Here is a 25,315-nt window from a genome sequence, read left to right as displayed (position 1 = left end):
GGCCCAGTGACACTACGTGTTCCTTACTCCATGGGTCTCTGTGTTACAGGAAAGGGGTCCTGATCCGGACCCCAAGAGAGGGTTCTGGGATCTCGTGCAAGAAAGAATTCAGGGCAAGTCCAGAGAGTAAAGTGAAAGCAAGTTTATTAGGAAAGTAAAGGAATAAGAGAATGGCTACTCCATAGATGGTTGCCCATTTTTACAGTTATTTCTTGATTATATGTGAAACAAGGGGTGGATGATTCATGCCTCTTCTTTTTAGACCATATAGGGTAACTTCCTGATGTTGCCATGGCATTTGTAAACTGTCATGGCGCTGGTGGCAGTGTAGCAGTGAGAATGACCAGAGGTCACTCTCATTGCCATCTTGGTTTTGGTGGGATTTAGCCAAAATCTTTACTGCAACCTGTTTTTCAGCAAGGTCTTTATGACTTGTATCTTGTGCTGACCTCCTATCTCATCCTGTGACTTACAGTGCCTTAACTGTCTGGGAATGCAGCCCAGTAGGTCTCAGCCTCATGCTACCCAGCTCCTATTCAAGATGGAATTGCTCTCGTGCATATGCCTCTGACATAAGGGTCACCCTTTGAGTCTCCTGCAGCGGAACCCCCTACCTGGCAAGCTTTGGGGAATCCTCCAACTCAGGAACCAGAGCCCACATTCTACCAAAGGAGATGAGAGTGCCACACACTTGTTTCCCAGCCTCCCTTGCAGTCACAGCATGAGAACATGAGCAGGCTCAGCCAATCATGTGCTGGGATGCAAAGCAGCAGGGCCACTGCAGACCCCATTCGGCGAGGGTGGTGGCAGCTTGCAGAGGTAGAGTGAGGGTAGACTGGGTAGCCATGGCCTATAACCAGTGTTGGTGGTGCAAGCCATGGCATCTACACCTACCCAGCAGTGGTAGCAATAGTGTCTTTACAATAACTGTTTGGTGGTATAATTTGGGGTTGTCTCTGTTTCCCTGGTCCTTCCAAAATTCTCTGAGCTACCCTAGACATTGTAATAAATTCATTTTCTGCTTAACTCAGCTATGTCATCACTCAAGTTCAGCTCACAGGAGGCTTCCCTGACCAAGCTGTCTATAGGACTATGCCCTATACCCCACCATCTTATTCTCTATCACAATACCCTATTGATTTCCTTCCCAGTACTTATCACATCCTATAACCAATCCATTTCATTATTAACAATACAAACTACCATTGATTGGGGGCTTGCTATGTGTCAGATGGTAGGCTGAGCTAATTTAATTCTATGAACACCCTATGAGATAAGTACATTTATTAGCCCTAGTTTATAGATGAGGAAAGAGGCTCAGAATGGTTTAAAAAGTTGTCCAATGTGCCAAGCTTGGCAGTAATGGAATAGGGACCGGAGCCTAGGCCTGCAGCACAGGCTCTTACCACAGTACTCATTCAGGCAGTGACTGAATACACACTGGCCACAGTGCAGGCACCAAGGCCACAGGATAGCCTGGCTTTTGTGGAGCCTGGAGGTTGGTGGTCCAATCTCCCACCTGGTATTCTACCTGTCACCCAAAACCCTTCTTGGGGAAGAAATGCAGACTGACATGTGCAAAGATGAGACCAGCTTCTCTTGTTCAACAGGAATGTGCTCAGCTCTGTGTTCAAAGCATCAGGCATGCAAAAATACCTCAGAAGCTCACAGGCCAGAGAAGACGCAGACCTGTACACAATGCTCACTGCTCAACCTGCTGGTTCCCACAGCCTCGAAGCACTGGGCTGCAAACGAAGAAGCCAGGGACCATTCTCAGGGTCTCCCCAGTGAGAGTGCCATTCCAGCTGGTTGTTAATGATGTAGAGGAGTTGCCAGGCTGAGGAGAGGGGGGCCAGCGCAAAGGTGAGAAGTGGGAACAGCAAAGTTCATTCGGGAGGCGAGGAGATGGTCAAGGGGTCTGTGGAAGGGATGGGATGCAAAGGTCAGAGATGAGGTGCTCGGAGCCAAGGAAGGAGTTCCAACTGTACCCTGCAGGAAATGGGGAACCAGGGCAAGTTTCTCAGCCAGAACAGCTGCACGACCAGATAGAAATTCTTTTTGTCAAGAACAGTGGCCATGGCCATAGAATACAGTACTAGTCAGATGTTTTTCCTATGTATTTTTAAAGTACACATACATAAATATATTTGCTAAAAGCCAGGAATTGTAATAACAAGAAGTTCCATTTCCATGCTTTCCAACTCCCTCTCCTGGATGAGTAAGAAGTGAAATAAGTCTGCCCTTCCAACAGAAGGAGTTAAACACAGCCACTCTCTCCTGTAATGTGAAATTACACAGAGCTCTCACATGGATAATTTATGGAGAAAACAAGGAATTCCCCAGCTACTTGATTTTACAACTCCAATCACCCAGATTCCCCCAGTGTGATAACAAGAACCTCACCTCTGGGTTGTGTCATCATTAAAATGAAAAGCTGATTTTTATTTTTTAAAAGAATGTGTGTGGTTGAGCCACAAAGGGCCTCCTGGGTTGAATGAATACCCCGGGAGTGCTGGGAGGAGTCCCCAGAATGACCCTCTGAGGCTGAGAGAGACTCATGCTTAGTAACAGGCCTCAGGGAATGCTGTGTTAAGTGTGCAGCCCCAGAGATCTGGAAATGCCAAGCCAGCCGAGGTGGTGAGGGCATAGCAACCAGAACACAAACCAGAAATAAAGGAAGGCAGTTTAGCACAGAGGTGAGGAATAGGAGTTCTGAGCCAGATAACCCAGGTTCAAATCCCAGTGCTGTCACTTAATGTGTGACCCCTGATCATTTACTTAACTTCCCTGTGCCTCTGTTTCCTCCTCTGGTAAATGTGAATAATAAGAGGACCCACCGCAAAAAGTTCTTGTGAGAATCAAATAAGTCAAATATGTATCATTGAGCATAGTGCCTGGCACATAGTAAGTAACAACTGCAGTTTCCTAGAGACTATAAGATAAACAATTTTGCAGCAACGTAACAGATAATAAGCCCCCACGTGGCACAACAAAAAGCAATTATAAGTGCTGACAATGGCTAGGACATTTCCAATAGGAATGCAAATCTGTGTAAATAGCTGTTGCTGATATTACATACAATAATCTTATATAAAAGTATAATACATAACATAAACATATTTTAAATATACTATATGTAACATTATAGAATATGGTTAAAGTGATTTTATTATGATCTGCTTTAACCCAATTTAACAAAGAGTTTTTCAACAAAAATGAGGGGTCTGAGGAGGGGAGCCCCAAGATCAGGCACCTAAAGTGTGTTTGTGCGGTATTTCCAAACACCTGGAGGTTCAATGTCAGGGTTACCTACCATGGACCACAGAGCCAATCTGCTAGGCCAGAGTCCAGGTGGTACCACATATGAGCTGCAGAGTTGGGAAGTCATTCGACCCATAAAAAACAAACAAACAAAAACCTTGATTTCCTCATCTCTGCAAAGGGGATAACAATAGTACTGCCTTCACAGTTTGTGTCAAGCACTGGTGCTCAATTTTACATGTGTTTTTACATAAATCTTTCTAACAACCCTGTGAATCAAAAATGATTATGATGTCTATTTTATAAATGAGAATACCTGAGGCTCAAAGACGTTAAGTAATTGCCAAAGAGCACACAGCTAGAATGACATGCAGGAAATCTACCCCAAGCCAGCACTTTAAGCCAGCCCTCAATTCTGCAGACACATGCAGCATGAGAAGGATGCACCAAAGCTCTTCAGAGCAGGAGAGTACTAACCAACACGTGTGCTGGAATCACCCTTTAAGAAGGGCATGTGTTTCTCCACTGCAGACCCCAAAGCTTATGGCACCTATAGGCAGTGAAAAGAAACTCCCCCTTGCTGAGCACCTACTATATACCAGGCACCATGTTGAGTGTCCTGCCACATCTTGCCACCTTATCACCATAGAAACCCTCTGAAGCAAGGACTAGAAGACATTGAGGCTCAGTGAGGTTGAGTTCCTGGCCCACGGTCACAGAGCTTTTCAGTGGCAGCATCCCTACACACATCTGGGTCCGTTCTGCTCCCACTCAGGCTTGGAGACAGGTTCTGAAAACACTCCTTAATGTCCCTTAGGTGCTCCTCTCCCCCTCATTACCTCCCACTTTGAAAGCACAAAGCTGCTTATTTTGCAGCAGGAAAATGACCATGGGGGCTGAGTAGGGCCATGGTGCAAACTATGATTACTGCAGACAACAATTTGCATTCCAGATCTGAAATGTGCTCAGGGCTCCACTTGAGCCCTGTAATCAGCTTAGCCTTTGCCCAAATCTCTCTTGAAATGAAGACATATGAGATGAACTGAGACACAGCAGGATTTGGAAACTTGCCTCTGCCCCGCAGTGAACTGCCACCTGAGGAAAAACCATGCCAAGAAATGGCCAGGGTTGAGTGGGATTTAAGCCCCAGAGAGGTCGAATTCCTCTGCTGCAGAACAAAGAAAACAGCAGCCAGGACAGTGGACAGGCAGGGCCACATGGGTAAAGAATCAAAGGCAGGAAATGCATTACATAACACACGGGTCTCAGTGAGGAGGTGGAATGGCCACCCTTCCCTCCTTTATCAGAAATGACTGTCTTGCCTATGAGTCACATGTCAGGATATGGTAATCTTACTGCATAGGACAATAAAGGACACGCACAAGGTCAGCAAAAGGCCTACTATGTGCACACTGTGAGAAAAGGGGCATCCTCTGCATTAGAGAAAGAGCTCCAGGCAGGCCTATCCAGGACAAAAAGGCTGCGATTTGGGTCCTCTGGGTTGGGGAAGGAGGGTCTAGAAAGGACAGTGAGAGTTGGGGATACCAGAGTTTTTAACCCTGACTGTGGCCTCTTCTATTCAGTCTGAACCACAGAAGGATTTGCACTAATTATTTTCAGTCCCAAGTGGCTAGAGACATGGGTCCTGGTTAACTGAAATTTACCACAGCCCAACTTTCTTTTGCTACAGAAAGAAGGGACAGTTTACATGCCAATTTCCATCACCCCAAATCCAGACTAAAGAGCTTCACATGAAATCTCTACTGAGTCGACAGTACCTGCAACCTAAATCTAGACCACCCTCAAAATCAGAATGTTTCTCAAACTTTAATGTGCCCACACATCACTTGGGGATCTCAATGAAATGCAGCTACTGCTTCAGGTCTGGGGTGGGACCTGAGATTCTGCATACCTAACATGCTCCTGAGTTCTGTTGTCACTAATGTACTATGGACCACATTTTGAGAACCTTACTAGAGGACATGTAGTGACTTAAGCAGAACCCCCCAAAATGTATTTCCTATGTTTCCATAGTCACGGTGACAAGTGGTGACTTCATTCTAAAAGCAAATAAGTAAACTCAAGCACTATGTATCTTTAAAATTATTGTTTCCAGGCTCAAAACTTCAGCACTTCTACGTTATTTTATTAGCAGCTAACATGATGACTGTTCTTGAAGGAAAGACTTGTGTAGATGCTATTAACTGAGGAAAATCCAGTAGAACTTCCCTTGGCTGATGTTTCCGGAATAGCCCTAGATCCTCTGAGGTACAAAAAACCTGAAGCCCCAAAGGACAATGCAACTGAGCAATGCTTTTGCCAGTGCTCTCCCTCACTGATGACCCTCTCCCACTCTTGGGTGGCCAGCCCATTGCAGTGCAGCCATATTCCTGAGGCTGGGTCACCTGCCAGCCCCCCTCCCACCAGCTGTGACTGGGATCCTCTTCAGGAGGTCCTCGTCAGTCACAGTTGCACCTTCCCAATCTGACAGATACCTTAATAAAATCATTCATCCAATCCAAAGCATTCTTTTTAATGCTGGAGTTGGCTGCCCTGTCCCGTTACGCAAACAGTACACAATGAGATGCTGATAGCATCTCTCTACCATTGCCAACACAAACCCTGTCAGGCCAGCAGAAATGAACCCGGTGGCTGTAAGCAACAATAGTTGCATGAGTTTGTTTAAACACACACAACTCACAACAGGTAAAAATGTTTTGAACTCCTCCTATTGCTAAACCAGAGACTTTTAAGGTTGGTTTCTTCTAGAAATAAAACCAGCGTCAAGTGTAAGGAACGAAAGGCAGCTGAAGGGAAACCACCCAGAAAGTGAACTTTGTGTTTCTTCCAGCAACACACACAGAGGCACGGATTTTTGGATAGATTTTTGATGAGAACTACTGAATCTGAATTAATTGAGATACTTGCATTGTCTTTGCCTCAAAGTAAGGACTCTTTCCTAATCTTGTTCACTGCATTTTTTTGACTTTTGCTCTTTGAGTTTGGTAGCGAAAATATTTCTTAATATATTAAAGAAGTTCAGTGCCACTAAATAACATAAAATTACATGTAAGAGATACCATAAAGTTTAAACCAAAACCCTAAAATATATATATTTTAAATGCATGTGGTAAGTGAAGGGAAATGGGCATTTATTGAAGTAGGGAGATGATGTTCAATACTGCGCTCAATGAAGGGCATTTGACAAAGCACATCAGAATGACTAATGAAACCAGATGAGGAAGTCATTTCCTGAGCAACAGGTATCAGGAGAAAAGAAAGAGCGAAACGAGGACAAGTATTTTAGTGGCACATATGCTGGGCCTCTTAGTCACTCTGGATAATGAGATGAGTATATTTTTAAAAGAAGAAAAAAATGACATGACATCAAGACTGGAAGAATAAGGCAGCGGGAGCCTTTATTATGTTTCAAGAACAGCAAATCTGATCCATTTGTACCAATTCTGTAGACTTGAAAAGCCTATTCCAGTCTAAACCTCAAGGCTTTTCCCTCCTCGAGAAGTTTGAGAAATTGCTGATGAACTTTCTAATGCCTGGCAGAGGTTCTTCTTAAGAAAAAACACTTTAGATTATAATTACACAAGTTCTGTGATGGGAAACATACTGTTGGGTGGAAGGTATTTTTTAAAAGCCACATGTCTTTTTGGCCAGGTGCAGTGACTCACGCCTGTAATCCCAGCACTTTGGGAGGCCGAGGCGGGCAGGTCACTTAAGCCCAAGAGTTCAAGACCATTCTGGGCAACATGGCAAAACCCTCTCTCTACAGAAAATACAAAGATTAGCCAGGCATGGTGGCATGTGCCTGCAGTCCTAGCTACTCGGGAGGCTGAGGTGGGAGGATCACCTGAGCTCAGGGGGTCAAGGCTGCAGTGAGCCGTGATCGTGCCACTGCACTCCAGCCTGGGTGACAGTGAGATCCTGTCTCAGAAAAAAAAAAAAAAAAAAAAAAAGCCGCATATCTTTTTGATCCCCAAACTCCTAAAACAAATTTGCAATCTGTAGTTATCTGAGTTTCATAATTAAACCTAAAGGGAATACACAGGCTGCCATATTAGGTATTTTTCTCTGATTTTTCCAAAGTGATATTCCAAAGTACTGGTCCAAGCAAGCGCTCCGAACTCATAAAAATAATGTGCCCAACACAGAGAGGCATCATTGAGCTACCTATTAATTCTTTGGAATATGAATCTTTTGGTCCAGGATGATTGCTTTAGAGCCATAATTTTTCTCTTGGCTGAGCACACAGTATCCATTCTTACCAAGGTGCTTTCCTCCCCTCTCAAATATCCAAGTAAGATTTATGGGGTTTTTTGTTGTTGTTGCTGTTGCTGCTGTTAGAAGAAGACAAAATTCCTCCAAGTTCACCTTTACCGAGTTCTCACATTTGAAATTCCTCCACAAACATATGTGATGCCATATTTAAAAATTCCATCTTAAGTAAGCATGGGATTTAGTCCAATTCATTGCATTTCTGACTTAGATTCATTTCTGTTGCCTGTTGGGGAGGATTGTTATTCTTAAACCTTAAAACCTAAGACTCCACTCAAAATTGCCATTCAAATATTTGTCTTATTACTTCAGCTTTTTGCCCCCTTAAATATAAAAATTAATATATGCACCCTATAGAAACGTAGCAAAGTCAAAACAAAACAAAAATCATGTATAACCTCACTTCCCAAAAGGAAACCATCATTAATATTTCAGCGTATTTTCTTTTAATCCTCAAGTGCTTTTTTTTCATAGCCCAAATTGTACTGTATATATAATTTTGTTTCCTGCTTCTTAAAACATACCAATAAACATTTTTCCTGAATTAAAACTCTTCCTCAACCTCCTCTTGTCACTTACAACTCATAAGAACAAAACCACACTTTACACCAACTGCCTCACATTAGTGGACATTCAGACTTTTTCCACTTTTTTTCTGTCATTATAACTGCTGCAGCACTAAACATTTTCGTGCATAAGTCATATCTCTGGTGACTTCCATGGGATAGATTCCAGTCATGGAATTATTGGGCCAATAATTACATATGTTTATGGTTTGTGACATAAATAACCAAACTGCTTTCCAGAAAGATGACCAAGTAACACTACCACTGAACACCTATGATAGAGTCCATCCTACAGTACCCTCACCAGCATTTTGAGTTATCACTTTTTAAAATGCTAATTCTGAAGCTTTAAAAAATTTCCAATCCTCAGAATGACCTGCTGAGGTCAATTATTTCAACTGTTACCTCATTATCAAAATAATCTTCTTTTATCCTTCCAAACAAGATGTTAATTTGTACCACATCAAAACTGCAAACATGAGAAGAATGTAGTCATTTGTTGCATATTTTCATTGGGCAACCAAGGTGCCGTGATTAAGAAGCCAAGAACAGTTAGTTCAGTACCAGTCTGCGGCAGTACACAGAGAGTTGCATGCAAAATAAAGTAAAACCCAAATCTACTGCCAAGCGTCACAAGATACACAAGATCTGAATTACCATCAGTCAACACCTATCAGAAGGAATACATAGAATGGTCAAGAATATATCCAGACTACATTTAAAATTCATTCAATAGCTTTTTGCACAACAAATTTTCTTTCTTCCCTCTAAATTGGTACATATCTCCATATGCAGCAAGTATGTCTTTTTTATTTAAGGGCACATCTACACAAACAGCAAATGGTCCAGACTCAGTCTTCCATAACCTAGAGTCTGAATTGATCACTCTACAAAATGGAAAAATGTTTATATTTTTAAACTTTTTTTAGTTTTTAATTTTTTTTGAGACAGTGTCTCACTCTGTCACTCAGGCTAGAGTGCAGTGACACAATCACAGACCACTGCAGCCTTGACCTCCTGGGCTCACGTGATCTTCCCATTTCAGCCTGCTGTGTAGCTGGGACCACAGGCACACACCACCACACCTGGCTAATTTTTGCATTTTTTGTAGAGACAGGATTTTGCCATGTTACCCAGTCTGGTCTTGAACTCCTGGGCTCAAAGGGTTCACCCGCCTTAGCCTCCTAAATTGCTGGATTACAGGCATGAGCCACCGTGCCCCCTGGAAAAATTATTTTTAAAAAGGAAAGTTTTTCTAGTATGCTAGAAATGTTTGGGGATTGATATGGTCTGACTCTGTGTCCCCACCCAAATCTCATCTCAAATTGTAATCTCCATAATCCCCACATGTACAGAGAGGGTCTGGTGGGAGGTGATTGGATCATGGCGGCAGTTTCCCCAATGCTGTTCTCATGATAGTGAGTGAGTTCTCGCAAGATCTGATGGTTTTATTAGTGTTTGACAGTTTTTCCTTCACACGCTTGCTCTCTTGCCTGCCACCATGTAAGATATGCCTGCTTTCCCTTCCACATATGATTGTAAGTTTCCTGAGGCCTCCCCAGCCATGCAAAACTGTGAGTCCATTAAACCTCTTTCTTTATAAATTACCCAGTTTCGGGTATTTCTTTACAGCAGTGTGAAAACGGACTAATACAGGGATATAGTCCTCACGTTCCCTTCCCAGGATATTTGCCCCACTTCACCAATGTTGCCCACAGCTCCTGCTGAGTGAGTATGGCATAATAGTAGTAGCAGGGATGGAGGGAATATTTCCTGAGCAGTTACTATGTCACACACCCAGTGCTAAATACTTGATATGATTATTTAAGTCAATCCTCATAATAACCCTATGAGCTACATATGATTTCAGATGGGGAATCTGAATCTCAGGGAGGCTGATTACTTGCCCAAGCTGGTGAGTAACAGATCCATTTGACCTTGACTCTCTGGCCACAGATGACTGAACCAAGAGGTAGAGAAGCCCTTTTAAGAGCAAGCCAGCTGACTGCCCACCTAGTGCCCACCTTGTGGAGCCTAGTGCAAGAAAGATAAACTGATGCAATTGAAGTTTTCTTAGGGATTTGGGGATGGAGAAACTGCGACTATGCCATAAGCTGCAGGAGAGCGAGCTGCTGAAAGATCATGCTGAGTTGGTCCAGAGCTGGCATCATGACAAGCCCAACAGTGCCACACACAAGGAGGAGACACCAGGAGCAGAACCTATAGGTCAGTAACAAGTGAAGGCAGAGAGAGAAGGGGAATAAAACAGACCCACAAAGAGAAGTCCTAGGTTCCTGCAACTATATATTCTCTTATTAAAAAGCCATTTTCTTGAGGTAACGGAGTAAGTGCCTATTCTTTGCCAAAAACTCTGTCTAAAATATCCACCAAGAAATGACAGTAGAGTCACTCCCCACTCAGGGTCTGAGCTCTCATGTGCGTCTACTCTGGTAGCAAGTTAGCATCACTAGTAACAACCCAACTGTATGCCTCTTAATAAGATGCAAGTAACCAGCATCCCTTAGGATGTTTTCCTGTCTAAAAGTGTTCAGCCTAAAGCAAACTAAGTCTTTAGATCCAAATTACCAGATTATAAGGAATATAGAGAGCTAAGGAACAAGTTAAATGACATCACAGGGAAGCAGTCAGATAAACCCAAATGTGAGACACATTCCAAAGTTCCGTGGTTTTTTTTGAGACAGGGTCTCATTCCATTGCCCAAGCTGGACTGCAGTGGCACAATCACAGCTTACTGCAGCCTCCAACTCCAGAGCTCAAGTGATCCTGCCCAAGTAGCTGAGACTATAGGCACGTACCACCATGCCTGCCTAATTTTTGTATTTTTTGTAGAGATAGGTTTCCTCATGTTGTCCAGGCTGGTCTTGAACTCCTAAGCTCTAGCAATCCACCCGCCTTAACCTCCCAAAGTGCTGGGATTACAGGCATAAGCCACTGTGCCCAGCCTCCAAAGTCTCAAAAGACAAACTGGTCTTTTCAAAAATTGGAGGGATGAGGGGAGCGTCTGAGAATCAAAAAGGCTTAAGAAACACAACAAAACGAAATCATGGTCCTTGATTGGATAAAAACAAACAAACAAGGAATCCAGCTAGATGTAGTACCTGATCCTTGAATGATTTGGGGGAAAACCAGTTATAAAAGACAACTGAGAAAATATGAATATAGATGGAATATTAGGAAATGTTGGAGAATTACTGATAACTTAGGTTTGATGATGATGCTATGATAATGTAGGAAAACGTACTTATAATTAGAACATATATACTGAAATATTTAGACATGAAGAATCATAGTGTCTGTAATTGTGTTACTTTGGAATGGTATAGCAAAATAAAGCCAAACTCTATCAACAACTAGAGACAAATAAGTAAAGCAAAAGTTAGGAACTGTTAATTCTAGATGGTGAGTGTTTGTTGTACTTATCTTTTAACTTTTCCATATGTTTGAAATTTTTCATAATAAAAAGTTGAAAAATAGCACACAGTAAATAAGGATCATGGAAACCACGTAGGAAGACACCACGTGAAGGCAGACATCCCTTCTCCCAATAGACCACACTCATTAATGCCTCCTCCCTGCTAGAACAAGTATTGTATATACACCTTCAGTTTAGCCTCAGAGGAAGCTGTTGCTTGTTTTTAGGGGGTAGCCTGCACAAAAAGCCCATGTTAACATCTAGAATCACCATCACTCCAATAGGATAGACAGAGGAAATGACAGAGTCACCCACCTAACTTGTGCTGAGTCATAAGTTTTCTCTCCATCCTCTTTTTAATGAAGTGGTTTAGTTAAACCTGCATAAATTAAATGCACTTCCCTGAAGTCAGAGCTTTACACTTAACACAAATTTTCATCTGTCCATAAAAATTAATCAGTCTCATTCCCCCTTTTCTCTAAATGAAATGTTAGGTCATATCAGCCCTGAGATACAAAAACACATCATGTGTTAGCAGTATTCTGCTGTGCAGAATGTCTCGTCTTCCCTGAATGTGTGTTAACCAAGGGGTCACGCGCTTGGTGGTCCTTGGTGCTGCTACAGCATCTAATCCCACTGGTTTTATTTCCAGCACCACATAGGGGTTGTCAGTAACAGCCATGCACAAAAAAGCTGGTCCTGAAGTTGTGTTCATTGAGATTTCCAGGGTTGGATGGCAGAGATGTCATTCTCCTGAGTGGAGAATGACAAATGCAGGAGGCCCAAAAATCAAGGAAGAGAAGAATTTTCATCATCACACTTAGATAGGGCAGCCCATTTTCAAATGGGCCCCATGCAATCAAGACTAATGACTATTTGTTTTTAGAGACTACTAATTTCAATTACAGAGGAAGAATAAGTTTGTAAGACTTATTCATCTTCAATAATAGAATATATTTTAAGTGATGTTACTTATAATTAAGTGGTTAATAAGTCAAATGTGTGCACCTAACATAGACAAAAAGGGATGGAAGGAGCAAAACATACCTAATATTCATGAGGCATCTGGTTACACTAAACATGCATGAGACTTACAAGGCACTAAATATACAGAGGCACTAATAATGCTTGAGCACCTAACATACATGAAGCCTTAACTCGGCTCCCCATTGAAGATACCTATTCTAGCCTCACATGTCTTCTGCCCAAGAGATAAAACAGAAATTAGCCAGCTGTTCATCCAGCTAATTGGCAAACTGCGGTACAGACCAGGTGTACTTGTCCCTGAGTCTCTTTGATAAAGCTAGTGTGTGCCACTGGCCTGGGGCGCCTTTGTCTGTGAGTCTCTTGCTTGAAGTTCAACTCCAGTCCCTGTAGCTGCATCATTAGTGGTGAAAGCTGACACTGTACAGAGAGACAGGACATACGGATGTTGCAAAGCCCAGGACTCAGGTAGTGTGGTCCTTCCACCCTGCCTGCACTCTCTGTGAAGTGTGTTAATGGATCCCATCTTTTCCCCCTTGCTTCTAGCTGTGTCTTTCAATTGATTTAATGGGCAGTATGATTTGGGCATTTAAAGGGGGGTAGTATTAGAGCCACAATCCTATCCAGTCCAATCTATTCAGTAGGCCACGTTCACTGTGAAGAGGAAGAAGTTGATGACAGAGAAGAAAATCCAGTGACAGGACTTTTACCAACCCCCACACAAATCCCCATTCCCAGATTCAGACACTGGCAGAAAGAGAAAATAAACCTAACATGGAGGAAAGAAAGGGAAGTTTTGGCTTCAGAAAAGGGGGATTTTCTAAATAGGTATGTTCCCTCAGTTCTCAACATCACCACCTCCTCTCATGCTTTCAAATACATGACGGTCTTTTGGAGGTAGCAAGATCACTACCATGACATTTTTTTATATGTAATAAAGGCTACATTTGATTAAAATTAAAAATAAAAATTTCCATGAACAGTCATCAATGTCACTAACCACAAAACAATACTGAGACCGATTCTTGGACCACCTTCTGTTTAAAACCCCTGACTGAACTCCAATACTTCCCAACAGTCTAGAAATGGCCTTAAGCCATTTCAGAACACAATTTTCTAGGACCGGCTATTATTTTGATTCATCCCGAGGACTATTATGTTTTATGTCTTGCTGAATAGCTTGCCAAACAGGCTATTCTTGCTCCCAGAACAGATTGTCTGGGTTGAAAAGAATCAATAACCAAATGGACTGCTTCTAACCAAAGATGAAAGGAGTTAGGAGTTTTGCCCACATGGAGTCAAAACAGGAAAAAACGGAATCAGGATGATTACCTTTTATGATAGGAGGAGAGATGGAGAAGAATTTTGTAGGCAAGAATTATTTGTATCTGCCCCAGTGCGTCCTTCTCCTTCTAGAAACTGCCCCTTCTCCCCCACTGTTACTATGGTTACCATAGGAGTCACCATGGTGGTACAGCACGAGTCCACTCCCTGGCCACTACTGATTGGTACAAGAGTATCCACGTGACCCAAGTTGGACCAATCAGAATCCCTCCCTAGTAATTCTGGCTCTGAGAGAGAGAAGGCTGTCTCTCTGTAGATGGCTGCATTTCCACTGTATGGAGAAACGGAAAAAGTCAGTTGGCCAAGCAAATGTGCTAACAGCAGAGAGGAGTCAGGAATTCTAGTGGGCTTCCAGTGCCTGGTTCCAGGTACTTTTGAGGCTCCACTGCATTCCATGAAATACTTCCCATACCCCTGTATCTTTAAAAACTCTCCTTGATTAAGCTAATTTGAGTTGAGTTCCTGTCACTTAGAACTAAGATGTCCTAATTAACCCAGAAGGCCAAAGTAAAAGCATATTTTACCCTACATAACTCTGGAACTAAAAAGGGACTAAGCACGGACTAATCAAAATGATAACTATATAAAATAAACAGGCATCTATAAACTCAAAAATGCAAATCTGTTCAGCTGGCACACAAGCCTACTGTTAACTCCCACAGGCTTCACATATGGCCAGAAAAAGAAATGGCTTTAAATCTGAGTTCCAATGTTCCTGGCATATTTTTGGTGTCAGCAGGTTGAAGATGACACGAGCTTTCCCTCACAGGTGTCAGGATCTACACAGCCTGGCTTCTCTACTGCCTGAAGGGAAATGAGACACGCAGAACTAAGTGGAAACCCAGGTATGGTCGGTTTTGTCTTTATAAGGGTGCAGCTCACATTAAAAAAAAAAGAAAAAAAAAAAAGCATCTGTTAAATACTTATCTTTAGAAAACAGTCATCTCAGGAATAAAGGAACCCTAGTTATATGGAGCTAACATTTTCTGTACACTTACCTACATGAGAGGCATTCTTCAGGTCACTTTACACACATAATTACTAAGTCTCTGGTTTTCAGGAAATGGTATTATTTATCCATACTCATTTTGCAGCTAAGAGACCTGACGCTCTGAAATGTGTCTGAAGACCCCAATCTGGCATTCTGACCCCAAAGCATATACCTTTTCACCATCTAGGCTGTTATTATGGCTGCCAAGCACAGTTCACCAAACTCAGACTCTGGGCTGACCAATAAAACTGCTAACCCAAGGGCGCATGGAATTAGCCTCTAGATTGACTGTCAGGGAGGTGGGGAGGACCGGGAGAGGAGGTGGGAGCAAACATCTTGAAGCACAGCAGAGTATAGCACAGCATGTGCCAGCCTCTTCTGTGCACCCAGATTTCATCAGTCCCCAGAGGCTTAGCCACATGTTCTGTTTTTGAGGCAGAGTCTCGCTCTATCACACAGGGTGGAGTGCAGTGGCACGATCTCGGCTCACTGTAACCTCTGATTCCTGGGTTCAAGCAATTCTCCTGCCTCAGCCTCCCAAGTAGCTGGGGTCCCAGGAGTGTGCCAACACATCTGGCTAATTTTTGTACTTTTAGTAGAGACAGGGTTTTGTCATGTTGGCCAGGCTGGTCTCAAACTCCTGACCTCAAGTGATCCATCCGCCTGGGCCTCCCAAAGTGCTGGGATTACAGGCGTGAGCCACGACGCCCGGCCCACAGCACATATTCAGTGAAACACCCCGATGTGTTCTAAGACCTGAAACTTTTAATATAAGCCTCCTCTTGCTTGTGGAACATTGTGATTGTGGAAGGAGTTCTTTTTCAATTATTCTAAATTTATTGTTTTGCTAATTATAAAGGCAATACACACTCTCTTTAAAAAAAATTCAGACTTAAAGTATGTAACACAACAGTTCCCTGGGACTTCATCTACTCCATATTGTTGTTCAACAGTGACAACACTTTTTTCTATGTATATATTAATATATTTTCTCCCTATAAGAAGGGATCACTTTAGTTTTTATGGTTTTAATTTGCTTTTCTTTAGTTATGGTTTAAATCCTATAAACATATGCTTTACATTATATGCCTCTGCATCAATTGCACTTGTTACAATCATCACATTATTGAGAACACAGGCTCTGAAACCAGACTGACTGGGTTCAAAAGCTACATCCACGACTTAATTGCTGTGGGTGTTTGAGGATGATTCTGGTAGAAGTTTTCCCGTTTGAAAACTGAGGATAATAATAATGTTGACTAAATAGTGGTGTGGGGGAATGTGATTACTTGCAAAGTACTAGGAGCAGTAGCTAGCACATTCCAAAGGATAATAAATGAAATACATTATTATTGCTATTGTTTTTATGATAGGAATATCTCATTTTATTGCACTTTGCTTTATTGCACTTTGCAGGTATTGTATTTTTTACAAACTGAAGGTTTGTGGTAAACCTGCACTGAGCAAGTCTATCAGTGCCATTTTTTCTTTTTTTTTTTTTTTTTTGAGACGGAGTCTCGCGCTGTGTCACCCAGGCTGGAGTGCAGTGGCGCGATCTCGGCTCACTGCAAGCTCCGCCTCCCAGGTTCACGCCATTCTCCTGCCTCAGCCTCCGAGTAGCTGGGACTACAGGCGCCCGCCACCACGCCTGGCTAGTTTTTTTTTTGTATTTTTAGTAGAGACGGGGTTTCACCATGTTAGCCAGGATGGTCTCGATCTCCTGACCTCGTGATCCACCCGCCTCGGCCTCCCAAAGTGCTGGGATTACAGGCTTGAGCCACCGCGCCCGGCCCAGTGCCATTTTTTCTAACAGTGTGTGCTCAGTTCACATCTCTGCATCACACTTTGTTCATTCAAAATTCAATAGTTCAAACTTTTTCATTATTACATATCTGTTATGGTGATCTCTGATCAGTCATCTTTGATGTTACTATTGTAATTGTTTTGGGGTGCCACGAACCATCCTCATATAAGATGGTGAGCTTAATCAATAAATGTGTGTGTTCTGACTGCTCTATCAACCAACCATCCCATCTCTCTCCCTCTCCTCAGGCCTCCCTATTCCCTGAGACACACTAATATTGAAATTAGGCCATTTAATAACCCTAGAATGGTCTCTAAGTGTTAGAGTGAAAGGAAGAGTTGCCTGTCTCTCACTTTAAGTCAAAAGCTAGAAATGATTAAGCTTAGTGAGGAAGGCAGGTCCAAAGTTGACGCAGGCTGAAAGTTAGGCCTATTGTACCCAACAGCCAAGTTGTAAACGCAAAGGAAAAGTTCTTGAAGGAAATTGAAAGTGCTACTCCAGTGAACACATAAAAAGATAAGAAAGCAAAACAGCCTTATCGCTAGTAGGGAGAAAGTTTGAGTGGTGTGGATAAAAGATCAAACCAGCCATAACATTCCTTTAAGCCAAAGCCTAATCCAGAGCAAGGCCCTAACTCTCTTTAATTCTATGAAGGTGTGAGGAAGCTGCAGAAGAAAAGTTTGAAGCTAACAGGGGTTGGTTAGTTCATGAGGTTTAAGAAGCTGTCTTCATAACATAAAAGTGCAAGATGAAGCGGCAAGTCCTGATGCAGAAGCTGCAGCAAGCTATCCAGAAGATCTGGCTATGATAATCGATAAAGGTGGTGACACTAAACAACAGATTTTCAATGTAGATGAAAAAGCCTTATCTTGGAAAAAGATGCCAGCTAGAGTTTTCCCAGCTAGAGAGAAGTCAATGCTTGGCTTCAAAGCTTCAAAGGACAGGATGACTTTCTTATTAGGAGCTAAGGCAGTTGGTGACTTTAAGTTGAAACCAATGCTCATTGACCATTCTGAAAATCCCAGGGCCCTTAAGAATGATGCTAAATCTACTTTGCCTGTGCTCTATAAAGGGAACAACAAAGCCTGGATGACAGCACATCTGTTTGCAGGATGATTTACTGAATATTTTAAGCCCATTCTTGAGACTTACTGCTCAGAAAGAAAGATTCCTTTTAAAATATTACTGCTCACTGACAATGCACCTGGTCACCCAAGAGCTTCGATAGAGCTGCACAAGGAGATTAATGCTGTTTTCATGCCTGCTTACTCAACATCAATTCTGCAGCCCATGGATAGAGGAGTCATTTTGACTTTCAAGTTTGTTATTTAAAAAATACATCTCTTTAGGTCAGGCATGGTGGTTCACGACTGTAATCCCAGTTCTTTGGGAGACCGAGGCAGGCAAATCACTTGAAGTCAGGAATTCAAGACCAGTCTGACCAACACGGTAAAACCCCATCTCTACTAAAAATACAAAAATTAGCCAGGTGTGGTAGCGCTCACCTACAATCCCAGCTACTCGGGAGGCTGAGGCAGGAGAATTGCTTGAACCGGCGAGGCGGAGGTGCAGTGAGCCAAGATCGCGCCCACTGCACTCCAGCCTGGGCAACAGAAAGAGATTCCGACTCAAAAAAAAAAAAAAATCTCTTTGGGAGGCTGAGGCGGGTGGATCACTTGAGGTCAGGAGTTCGAGACCAGCCTGGCCACATGGTGAAACCCCATCTCTACTAAAAATACTAACATTAGCCAGGCGTGATGGCAGGTGCCTATAATCCCAGCTACTCGGGCCACTGAGGCAGGAGAATTGCTTGAACCCAAAAGGTGGAGGTTGCAGGGAGCCGAGATCACTCCACTGCACTCCAGCTTGGATGACAGAGCAAGATTCCATCTCAAAACAAAATGCAAAAACAAAAACAAAACAAACCAAAAACATCTCTTAAGGCTATAGCTGCCACAGACGGTGTTTCCTCTGGTGGCTGTGGGCAAAGTAAGTTGAAAATCTTCTGTAAAGGATTCACCATTCTAAATGCCATTAAGAACACTCATGATTCACAGGCAGAGGTCAAAATGCCAACATTAACAGGACTTGGGAAGAAGCTGATTCCAACCCTCATGGATGACACTGAGGGGTTTAAGACTTCCATGGAGGAAGTCACTGCAGATGTGAAAATAGCAAGAGAACTAGAATTAGAAGTAGAGCCTGAAAATGTGACTGAATTGCTGCAATCTCATGATAAAGCTTAAACAGATGAGTCGCTTTTTAAGGATGAGCAAAGAAAGTGGTTTCTTTTTTTTTTTTTTTTTTTTTTTTTTTTGAGATAAAGTCTCATTTTATCGCTCAGGCTGGAATGCAGCGGTGCTATCTTAGCGCACTACAACCTCTGCCTCCAGGTAAAAGCAATTCTCCTGCCTCAGCCTCCTGAGGCTGGTCTCCTGGTCACCCAAGAGCTTCGATAGAGCTGCACAAGGAGATTAATGCTATTTTCATGCCTGCTAACTCAACGTCAATTCAGGTTCAAATCCTAGCTTACCTGTTGTGTGACTCTGGGCAAGTTATTCCCTTCTCTAAACCTCTGTGTGGTAGGCAAAATTTTAAGATGGTCTCCAAGATTCCCATCCTCTAGTGTGTACACCTTGTATAATCCTCTGCCCTTGGGTGCAAACAGAATCTAGAAATGTCATGGGATACCACCCCCATGATTGGGTAACTAATCATTGGCTTTTAGATCATCAAGGTAGAGATTATCTGAGTGGGCCTAATCTAGTCCGATGAGCCCTTAAAAGGAATTTGGCTCTTTCTCAAGTCAGAGAGATCTGAAGCATGAATGGATGTGATGTGAGGGAGATTCTCCATTGCTGATTTTGAAGATGACATGGCAAGCTCGCTGAGAGCGACCCCAAGCTGACAGCTAGCAAGGAAATAAGAACCTCCTGACAACCACAAGGAACTGAATTCTTCCAACAGCCCAAATGAACTTGGAAGAAGACCCCAGGCCTCAGATGAAACTCTAGCCCTGACTGACAGCTTGATTTCAGTCTCACGAGATCTTGGGCAGAGAACTCACACCATGCCCTAACTTCTAATCCACAGAACTCCAGGCTAATGAACAGCTGCTGTTTAAGCTGATAAATTTATAATAATTTGTTACTTAGCAACAGAATATTAAGGTAGCGTATTTTCTCATTTATAAAATGAGAATGAGGCTGAAACTACACTCACCTCTTAAGACTTTTCTGAGAAGTAATATATGCACAAAGTGCTCAACACAGTGCTTGGTAAAATGTAAGTGAACTCTAGGGCTTAGACACCTGGGATAAACGAAGTTATTGCTATTGTTTTAGTAATTACCATTACAAAATTGGGGTAACAAATCATTTTTTCATACATCTAGTAGGGAAGATTAAAAGGTTTAAAATAAAGTTCGAGGGTAAAGGAAATCAAAAGGGATTCTGGGTGATGAAAAGTTTAAAAAGATCTTTTAAAAAGTTCTTCACGTCTAACCTCCTTTGGGGACAAGGTATGTGTGATCGGCCTTGTTTTAAAGAGGTAATATACTCTAATGGCCTGCATTCAAAGGCTGACTCTGCCAATTACTACACCTGTACTTTAGGCAAATAGCATGGGTGGGGCACAGTTTCCCCATCTTTGGAGTGGGAATAGATACTATCTACCATGCAGGACTGCCACAGCCTGGCCTGGGGCTGACGTTCACTCAACAAAAGTAAATGCACAAATTGAGACTGCAAGAGAAATGAAAGGCTTGCTGGCTTCTTTTGCAGTGTAGAGATGGTAAAGCCACAATACATGCTGACCTGGCCTGGTGTGTTGTGAGCATTAGAGACTCTGTCACTTTACTGAGTTGTGAATTTCAGAGCAACTCTCCATCTGACCTTCAAGAAACATTCGGCTACAATGAGGTTTTGGCAACTGACTTCTTTACATGGAGAATAGAATGGGTCAAGGAACTGTGGAGAAGGTTCAGGACCTCTTGTCAAAAGACAAGGTTCTAGTCCTGATCTCACCATTGTGAGTGACCCTTAGGAGTGGGCTCCACTATTTTCTGGCTGTCTGGGAACTAGACTCTCCCTTTTGGTAGCAATACCAAACTCTTTCTTTGAGCAGCTGCCCCTTCTCCACCTTAAGTGGCTCTAGTGAGGCTACCAGTTACAGAGCCCTGTCCACCTGGCCCCCTGACTATGGATGGAAGCACATGACCAAGGCCTGTCCAATCATAGTACCCCATCTTCTTGACCATAGTGATTGGCCAAGGCATAGCTATGTGACCCAAGCCCAGACAATCAGAGTCCTAACTGGGATTTCATATGTGGATCCTGGAAGCAAATCTCTTTCCTCTGGAAATGTGTGACTATTTATGGTCATCCTGTTCCTTCAAAAACATCCATCTGCGGTAGGAGAAGACAAACCAAGAGAGTGGCAAAGCTGAGAAAAGGAGTACACCTGGAAACAGCTGTGCCTGAAGCTTACCCACCTCAGTTTCCCTAAGTCACATGAGCAACCAATTCCCTTTATACTTGAGCTAGTTTTAACTGAGTTTCTATCACTTATAACCCAGAGTCCTGACTAATATACAAGGTCTCGTTTTCTTCATGTAAATATTAAAAGGTTGGGGCTACAATGTCCAAAGTTGCTTCTAAGCCCCAGAGTCTAGAAAATCTTCTCAAACGGACTAGACAAAAGTAAAGATCAGGCACTGGAGAAGGAGACAAGACAAAAAGGGCTCTGAAATTTGGTCCATATTTAATTAAAACCTCAGTTCTGGCACCTAAAGTAATGCCTTGTTCACAGCAGGTCCTGGTTAAGCATTTCCTAGTTAACTTACAGGCAATGGCAGGAGCTGTGCTCCAGACACTTTCACAGCTCTAGGGTGTGTGTCTTCCCTGAGCCTCAGTGTCTCCACCCCAGCCCAACAGGAGGAGCTGCAGCAAATATTTTCACAAGGAAGGGTGGAAATTCTGAATTCTGAGCTCAGCACTGCCCCAACCAGATGGGAGCAGATGTGCAGTGAGTACCTGATGGAGAAGCTGCCTCACAGCAAGACACCCCCCAGTCCCTCCTCCCTCAGCCTTCTCATTCCTCCCATTCTGTGATGGTCTTCTCTTACTGTTCCTTCCACGTCCACTGCAGCCCAAACCATCCTCTCTCCTTCTCTTGGTGAATGCATCTGCAGCATCTATGGGTCTGGTTGAGTGGTGGGCACAGTGCCACACCTTGCTCAGGAGGGTGGGGAAATCCTGGAGGGTTGGTAACACCCAGGGCCTCTGTCTCCTTAGACAAGCATGGGAACTGAAGGGCAGAATGCACCCTGCAATTAATGAAGATGACAATCCGGGAAAGGGCTAAACCACTTGGTAAGGAAAGGGGATGTGTAATATGAGTGTCAACAGCCTTTTCTGAGCCTCTCTACAGCCAAACACTCCAGCAAAAAAAGAAAAAACACAAATGCAACTCCTAATGTCTGAGGACTAATGGAGGTCTGCAGGGAAGACAAAGACGGGGTGCAATACAACTCACTCAGCAAGACTTTCTTTAAAGTTATTTTGAAATCTCTCTCTCTTTTCCCAAAAAGTCTGCTCCTCAGCCACCCAGATCTTGCCTACCATCTTCTCCCACTGTACCTCTCCTCGAGAGCAATGTGGTTCCTTCTTCTCTTGCCTTTTCCAAACCATTTCTCACTATCACCTCTTCCCCCACCCCATTCCCTTAAATTCACAACTGCCTAGGACCTCGGTGAACAAACACTGGATCCTTTCTCTTTTTTTTCTTTTCTTTTTGTTTTCTTGAGACAAGGTCTCTCTTTGTAGCCCAAGCTAGAGTGTGGAGATGCAACCATCGCTCCCTGCAGGCTTAAGCTCCTGGGCTCAAGTGGTCCTCCCACCTCAGCTTCCCTGGTAGCTTGGACTACAGGCACAGGTCACCATGCCCAGCTAATTTTGGGGTTTGTTTTTGTATTTGTTTTGCAGAGACAGGGTCGTGCTTTGTTGCCCAGGCTGGTCTTGAACTCCTGGGCTCAAGTGATTCTCCTGCCTCAGCCTCCCAAAGTGCTGGGATTACAGGCATGAGCCACTGCGCCCAGCCTGGACCCCTTTTCTTTGCAAGCTAAAGAGGAATAAAATTGCAAATGCTTATAATACAATGGTTTTCTCCAACACATATATAAATGTGGAAAATTTGCTAGCATGGAAAATTTGCTAGCATGGAGATTCTGAAACCTTCCTTTCTAAATAAAGAAGAAAGCAGAGTGTTCACAGAAAGCGTACCCTGCCCTAGAACAGCATGTACATCCTGGCCTAACAGACCTGGGAGTCAGATTTCATTACAGAAGATGTGTCAGCTAGATGATGCCTCACACGTCTTCATCCTGACATTCTGCATCCTTCTCGTTCTTCAATTTTATTTACCATAATGACAATTACAAAGTGCGTCCTGGCTGGGAGTGAGGGTGTTTCCACTTGGTTGGGTTCCCTTCCCCAATCCCCGACCATGTCACTGTGGATTACACTCTGAGACAAAGAGAGATCAGTTTTGGCCAAGGAGGAATCTGGCCTTTGGCCAGGCCCTGAACTGTCTCCCTCTGGTATATCTTGATGTCAGTTTGTCTGATTTTATCAATAGGCCTCAGGGCCCAGAAGAAATCAAGGCAAGGACAGGAGATCAAGATAAATGTCACAAATGGCCTAATCACCTAACTGACAACTTTTGCTGTTTGGGAAAATCTTGTGAGCTAGCTAAGAATTTGAGGGCTGAACCTGAAGTCAACATTGCATTGAATTCTGAAACCTACTTGGTTGCAATTAGCCAGGGACAGGGTTGGTGTTTTTTTTGTTTGGTTGGTTGGTTGGTTTTTTCTGCAGTGAATTACTACTATTTTATTTTATTTATTTTATTTTATTTTTATTTAATTTAATTTTCTTTTTTATTGAGACAGAGTCTTGCTATGTTGCCCAGGTTAGACTCAGACTCCTGGGCTCAAGCAATCCTCCTGCCTAATCTTCCTGAGTCCCTAAGATTACAGGTGTGTGCCACGGTGCCCAGCACATTAATGTGACTGTTGTGTTAGAGAGATTTGGCAAGGGTGGGGCAAACAGAGGGTCACTTAAACCAAGTATGTCTCTAACAGGTCCTTTTGAGTAACAAGGTCTATAAGCCAGAGTTGTGCTAAAAAATTCACAGAACATTTTTCAAGGGAAAACAGTTGAAGAGGTCTCGTGGCCATAGGTGGGGTAATCAATTGTCCCTGTTAGCCTGGTTCCAGGGAGTTTCCTGATGTGTAGGACTTTCAGTGCTCAACCCAGGACAGTCCCTGGGCAAACCTGGATGGTTGGTCACTCTACATGTACCCACAAGCCTTGGCTAATGACCACTGTCAGAGCAGAAGGGGAGCAATACTGAAGGGAGGATGGATAGGGCAAGCACTGAAAACAAAGACCTTCAAAAAGGCTAACTCGCTCACAAGAGATCTAATTTCTCTATAGCTCAAAATTGACTGTTAATGTCAACTATTCCAAAGTGCATACAATCTACTTGGTCAACAAGGGGTTTGCTACAAACTCCAACAATTCTCCTTATGGAGTCTCCACGTACATCAACACATCAAAGGCTCTGAGAAGCCCTGCAGTAGTGAGCATATTTAGTTTAATACACTCAGTATGTCCCAAATAGATCTGACCACACAAGCCTTTTTTTTCACTTAATGGTTATGATCACACAACTGGATACACTTTGAGAAATGGAGATCCTATCCCCAAAACCATAAATGACTTAGGAAGTGCACAACTTGCATTCAGTAAGACACGCACATCTATTTCAGAAGTCAACACATGTCTCTTTGTATTCAATAAAAAGCTTACTGTAACCTGAGCTAAAATAGTTCCATGATCTATATTTATTTTTAATAAGACACTTGGAGAAAATGACTGAGATCTATACAGGATTTTAAAGTGTGACTAGAACCAGTCAGAACAGTATTAAAAAGACTAAAGACCCGAACTTGAAATCCAATCTAAAGATAACATGTGGATGGATGCAAGAAAGGTATTTGGTGTCAGATGGATGTGAGAAAGGTATTCATTCATTCCATTCATTCATCTAACAAATTAATTAAGCATACATGTTCTAGGCACTGTGCTAGGCCCAGAGATACAGTAGTGAACAAGAGAGAGAAAGGTTGCTACACTCTTCATGCCTGAGTCTTCCAATCTTAAATTTCAGTAAAGACTAACTAAGCACAATAGTAAGAAACTGCAGGGGTACATAGGAGATTCAGGAACTCAGATTCAGGGGGTGGTCACGAGGGCTTCTTCCCAGAGGAGGTGATGTCAAGGCTGAGACCCAGTAGGTGAAGCGGGTGGGCCAGGAGCAGTGTGTGTAGGAGCGTGGTGCTGGGCAAAGAGAGTGCTCTAGGCAGAAGGAACATGTGCAAAGGCCTGGAGGTGAAAAAGAGCTCAGAGCATTCTCTACAGATGCAAGTTTTGCTCCTGAGGTTAGCGCTAGAACTCACTTTAGCACACAGCAGGACCTCCATACACTGTGGCTATTATTATTATTACTATCACTATTCTGCTGAGGAAGACAACCTTGCATCAGGAAGTTCAATCTGACCCTTCCTATACCTCTGTATC

The 25,315-nt window shown here is 43.0% G+C and overlaps 1 protein-coding gene across 1 annotated transcript in view; it reads right to left on the bottom strand.

The window, feature by feature from the left end:
• Positions 1–25,315, bottom strand: part of ARHGEF3 (Rho guanine nucleotide exchange factor 3) — a 339,692-nt gene that overhangs the window by 199,747 nt on the left and 114,630 nt on the right. The gene's annotated exons all lie outside the window — the stretch shown is intronic.

Source organism: Theropithecus gelada, chromosome 2, assembly GCF_003255815.1.
Source record: "Theropithecus gelada isolate Dixy chromosome 2, Tgel_1.0, whole genome shotgun sequence".
Lineage (NCBI taxonomy): Eukaryota > Metazoa > Chordata > Mammalia > Primates > Cercopithecidae > Theropithecus > Theropithecus gelada.
Note: the sequence above shows the minus strand (reverse complement) of the source record. Positions and strands in the feature narration are given on the sequence as shown.